This window comes from Ctenopharyngodon idella, chromosome 14 (assembly GCF_019924925.1).
Source record: "Ctenopharyngodon idella isolate HZGC_01 chromosome 14, HZGC01, whole genome shotgun sequence".
NCBI classification, from domain to species: domain Eukaryota; kingdom Metazoa; phylum Chordata; class Actinopteri; order Cypriniformes; family Xenocyprididae; genus Ctenopharyngodon; species Ctenopharyngodon idella.
Window position 1 is genome coordinate 32,248,013 of NC_067233.1, and position 6,301 is coordinate 32,254,313.

Sequence of the window (6,301 nt, forward strand, 5' to 3'; positions counted from 1 at the left end):
CTCGCTATGTACTGCTGAGGCACAAATCAGACAATTCCTTTGAAATGGTCAATGTAGAGGATGGCTCTAGGATTGTGAGAAATGTGAAGCACATTCGTCATGTTCCTGTTCAGCTGGAGATTAATTATGTAAATTATGTAAATGTTTGAGTATGTATGTTGACTGTTTAGTCAGTTTGGATTGAAACAATATAGTAGTATATTGTGTTCAGAGTAACCGTAACAAAGGGGTTGAAACAAAAGTAATTTGTTATTTGACAATATAAGTTCTCTAATACTAACAAAGGGAGGGATGTAGTGTAGTGATATCGCGAGAACAGGGGGGTCGGACGAGAGAGTGATCACGAGAGTTAAGAGAGCGATCATGTAGTTGAGAGTGTGTTAATAAAAGTTGAGATAACGATACAGACTGGTTATTGAGACGAACAACACAACACGTTCGTTTTGCGTTCGTTTAAGTATTTAACACATGAAGTGCCTTTGTTTAAGTGTTTAACACGTGAAGTGCATTCGTCTAAGTGTTTATACGCAAGAAGTGCGTTTTTGCTGAAGTGTGTGATCACACTTGTCTGTGTGATAGCCAGAGCAGACGGGAGAACCGGCAATGAGCGGGGGCTCCTGGCTGGCTGCCAGATAGACAAGAGCTGTTTGTTTTAAAATAGGGAAAGCTTTGAGAAAGGAGGGTGACTCTAGAAAACAGTGACTGAGATGTATAGAATTTATGAAAATATTGCTTGTTTTGTTTATACTGCTTTAAGATTGCTTGGTGTAAAGCTGACAAAAGCATATTAGAGTGTTGTTCAAAAACATATGTGAATATTCCTGCAGGTTTTGTGAAATGGAAAAGCAAGTTTTTAATGGACAAATCCAACATAATAAAGGGGATGTAAAATATTGTAAAAGAACTGTTGAAAAAACTAAGGACATTCCCAGAAATTGGCTCTGTCGTTTATTTGGACACTTTCCAGACTGTAAGCGCTGTGATACAGACAGGGAAACACAGCCCTTAATAAGTCAAAACAATTAAGGAAAAGGTAATAGAGAGAACTCTGTTTTTCCATTTTTGCAAAAATTGGTGAATAGTAACTTTTAATGTATGCTGTGTGAGTGAAAACCCGGGTGTGTGATTGTTTTAAGAGTGTATGATTAACCCTGCATTGTAAAAAGTGAGCGAAGTAAGGGAGGGGCTGCCTCTGACAGAGAGAGGAGAAAACTTGTGAGTGAGACAAGGGAGGGGCTACGAGAGGAGAGAAGTGTGTTTAGAGGGAGGAAGACAGAGAAAAATAGTCAGAACTAGAAAGGGTTAACTTTTAACCCTTTCTAGTTCTGACTATTTTATAAACCAGAAAGTGGGGAACAAATTCCAACATAGACTTTGAACAACATTATTCCCACCAGTGGACCTGAAATAGAGAAACTGCCAGTTTAAAAAACCTAAGAAAGACTCATCAAATATCTTAATATTGTCTGATCATCCTGGTGATAACTAGTTAAGCATAGACGCAAGTTGGGATTAGAGAGGTATAGCCTACAAAAAAGGTGTGAAACATATAGTGATAATAATTTAGATTATAATAACATCAACACCTGTAGAGATGCCAAGGTCAAGACATCAATTACACAGAGATACTATAGGAGAGCCTCCAGAAAATAGGGAAAAAGGACGAAAAGCTTAAATACATACGGCAAGCTAAGGAAACATTTGATGTGGTTATGTGCAGAGAAACTGAATCATTGATTTAATAAATCATTAAAATTAGGGAGACAGATCAAAGAGAGATATGACAACAAAAATGAAAAGGAAATGGAAAGATCGCATGAACCACCTTATGGCCCTTCGGAGAAACAGATGTCTGACATAACAGGAAGGGTAGAAGAAAGAGGTAGGGCTGTATGATATTGAAGAAAAAAAAATGCAATATGCGATACGATATTGATTTAAGGGTCAAAGACGAAAAAGGGTTTTGAAGCATCAAAACAATAAGTATAATACAGCTTTGAATTGTTATTGTTGTTTAATACATCAGAATGGGTCCTGTTTAATTCATAGTTGGAACATAATTGTCACGTGTGTTCTGTTGTCTGTCATGTTCTCATCAGTTGCCATGGTGTCTGATTATGTTAATCCTTGCTCAGCTGTTCCCGTTTAGTTCCCTCATTTACTCCTGTGTATATATTCTCCCTGTTCAGTTCAGTCCCGGTCGGTTATTGTTTGTGTGTTACATGCTGTTATGCTTCTGCCTGCTTATATCATTAAACTTGGTTTATTGTGATTCAGCCTTCGTCTGCATTCATCTCGTGACAGATTAACCGACCTCTCAAAACGAGATAAGAAAATAGTATGGACTCTGCAGTATTGCGGCTTCTCCTTCTCCCTGAGAGCAGGCCGTATCTGGGGTACCTGGCCTGGATGCTCCAGAATGGCGGTCGAGGTCGTTCCCAAACCGGAGCCGGACAACATCAAAGCCCTGGAGTTGACGCAAGTGAGTCAGTCCACCGCAGATCCAGGAGCGGATCTGGACCTGATAGACCTGTGGTCCATGGATCTTTTTCCCACCCTCACATCATCATCATCTTCGCCGGTCCCGTCCGGAAATCTTCAGCCCGTATCCCTGCCTGTTGTCCTTGTCCCGTCTCCATCGCTGGTCACAACCAGCCCCCTGAATCCGTCGGCACCACTGGGGTTGTGTAGCTCCTCGGCTCTGTCACCGCCGCTCACTCTGTGCGGCTCATCCTCCGCGCCTCGGGCTTCCCTACCACCAGCTCAGCTAGATGCCGAGTCCCTGACCGCACCTCGAGCCTCCAGGCCCACACCTCCTTCATCGCCCCACCACTCCTTCATCGCCTCTGTGGTCTGTCTGACCGGAAGTTCCGCTGGGATCGCTCAACACTCCAGGTTGGCCTTCGGCGGTCGACGCCCAGCTGCAGCCATGGACTTCCGGGATTCGGGATGCGTCCTCACCCTGCACCCCTTTGGCATCACTAGACTCCTCCCTTCCTCTGACCTCCCCGTCGACCTCCCTCACCACATCGTCACCCTGGTCGTCCGTCACTACGTCATCGCCTCAGTCCCACGAGTCAGCGGCTCAGCTCCCATCTTCCAGGTCTGCGATGTCACCACAGTCCTTCAACCACTCTGTTCCGCCGGTTCCTCCACCACTCACCATGGTTCCGCTGCCGTCGATCGGCTCCCAGTTGCCGCCCAGCCCATCAGTCAAGGCTCCACCCTGGATCCTCCCTCCTTCAGTGCCACCATGGTGCCTGTGGCCAACGTCTCCAGGATTCAGCCCGTCTCTAGCTCCACGCCCTCCATCAAAGCCTCCGCCCTCTTTCCTTGTGAACCTTTTTCTGTTACGGCGCGAGGTTGCGCCTTCTGGAGGGGGAGCTAATGTCACGTGTGTTCTGTTGTCTGTCAAGTTCTCATCAGTTGCCATGGTGTCTGATTATGTTAATCCTTGCTCAGCTGTTCCCGTTTAGTTCCCCGATTTACTCCTGTGTATATATTCTCCCTGTTCTGTTCAGTCCCGGTCGGTTATTGTTTGTGTATGCTTACGTTTGTGTGTTACACGCTCTTGCGCTTCCACCTGCTTATATCATTAAACTTGGTTTATTGTGATTCAGCCTTCGTCTGCATTCATCTTGTGACAATAATGCATACCATAGAGGGTTAATTTGTTTGTTTGTTTGTTTTTCTGAGCAAAAATTAAATATTAATTTTTACCATGATTTACAGAAGACACACTAAAATGTCATTCAGTGTAACAATCTTGTCAGGGATATTTACAACAAAAAATCTATTTGTGCCATATTAAAGACTAATTACTTTTACCCCAAATGCTAATTACTTGCAATTTTACATTTTTATGAATTGCCACTATCCTAGGTTTTGCCCATTTGTCAGCAAGAATGTTTTACTTATTTAAAAAGCAATGAAATTTAGTATGCTCACTTATTCTTTTATATATTTTAATACGTACAGGTCAGAGTATGTTGTTTTAATTTTTAAATAAATATAAGTGTTACACTGAATGACAATGGAACATTATTTCACCCACATTTTGACATTTTATTCTCCCAAAACATATTTGAAACCTTAAAAGTAGACGTTTTACTTGCATTTAATGCATCTTCCTATGCATATAAAATTACTTGTGTAAATTTCTATTGATGTGGACATCTAAATGTCTTTGACCCTTAAAGGCACAGTATGTAGAATTTTTGCCAACAGAGGTCGCCTGCTCAAAACAAAGATGTAGCTTGACACTGAGGTTGAGTGCGGAATCTTGGGAGATGTCGTCTTCACCTCACAGCCGGTGGAAAAGAATCGGGACAGGACTCGAGTAGAAATCATGTTCATGGATGAGATTATTAATGTTACTGTAGTATGAAGCAGAGCAGGACCGAGTGCTGTGAGAGCTGAACGAGGCCGCTGGAGCGATTGCTAATGAGAGACGAGTGCGATACACGGCTCGAGAGCTGTGGAGCTTTTATTATGCAGCAGTCGCCGCTTCAGCTTCTTCCAGTCAAGCGTATGAGGTAACACAGCGTTGTTTATCATATTAGATATATTTGAGTGAGTTGTTGCCGAGCGTTGACTTCTTGCACACTGCAGTAAGCTAGGTCGTGTAGTGATTTTTACTCCATTCACCGGTGACGTAGTGATTTTTGATCACGTGTCACTTAAGGTGTGGTTATGAGTGTATCAGATGACCCCTCCCCCCTTTTGTAATACGAGGCACCAGTTAAGAATACTATCTTAATTTAAGAACACTCCAAAAGAGATGTTCAATAATTCAGAATTAATATAAACTGGAGGGAGTCGGTCAACTGATTTATCTGAAGGATTTGTGAGAGTCTGGTCAACTAGTAGAGTCTTTGATCATCAACACAAGGAAGACACAGTTATAATAAAATCAATGAAATTTATTAACAATAGACATGCAAGAGTAAATACCACAACGATTAATAATGAATATGCACTTCTAAAAGATAGTAAAATAATATTCAAAGGAGAATACTGAATTAAATCAAAGAAACAAATAAATGAAGTGAACACAGAATGGATAAATGCAGTGCTGTTGAACTGAATTTAGAATGGAAGAGAATTGTATGGGGATGCTTCTTTTGGAAGCCATCTAATGGCTCTGGTAAAATGGTGATAAATAATTGCTTATTTATCATTCAACAAATAATATCCCTATTATTTGTAACAAGCTGACCTCAAGTAACTGTTATCTAAACAGGTTAGAAAAACATATGCTGCATGTATAAACTAATGCCAAGGTCTCTAGAAAGAGGTTTGGTAAGTTTATATTTACGTTCCGCACAGTCGGGTGATCAATCTGGTAGCAGAGATGTCTTCCACTGATGATGCAGGCTGCGTGCAGTGGGAGGGCGCAGAGTTGCGATCCAGTAGTCATGCCACACTGGGCTGGAGGATGCTGAACTTCGGTTGCGCCAAGACGGTCCTTTAGGATGGACTGGGCAGCTGGGTCAGATAAATCTTCACAGGTTCCTTTGCAGGCTGGCTGCGTCGCTGAGGAGCTGTGTGTTACAGGCAATGTCTGCCGATGCAGAGGTCCTTTGCGGACTGGGCTGTGCTGCTGTAGGAGCCGTAAGAGTCAGATGAAGTCCCTCAATGCTGGGGCCCTTTTTGCAGCTAGAGTGCAGCTGGAAGCAATGTAAAAGGTTTTGCTCACAAAAGCTTAACCTTAACTGTCTTGTAGTCTCTTTCCTCGTCAGGTCAGAAACTCAGGACGTGGAGTGTCTATTAATGTCTCCTTCCCTGTCGAGCTGGAAACGCAGAACAAGGGTGTGTCTACCCGGGGGACATATTTATCCCTTTCTGATGTGGAGGAGATTGGAATGTGGCGCCTTGCTGATCCTGGAGTGTGATTGGCCACTGTTATCTGAAGCAGACCCGGTGTTACCCACCCTAGTGTGAAACTCATTTGCATAGCATAAAATACAGTGTTAAAATAGTGTCTTTAACATTTTACCCATGCATTATTTCTTTACCAAACCTCTTTCAAATTATTAAAGGCATCGCAGGGAACAGATAGACACCAAACACGATATGAAATGGTTAAGTCATCATCCATGCATTTGTTTATCTGTTAACAGGTCTGTCCCATGACCTGTTGTTTTAACAGTCAGTAACCATTAACATAAACTGTGCTTTGCATGAAGATGGAGTGGATGTGATGCAGTTTAAATCAAATTAAGGCCTCCAAAAATAGGTATGAATGGATTTAGATAGATCTCTGTGGCCTCTCTTTATTTCAGTCACTGCTGCTCCATCC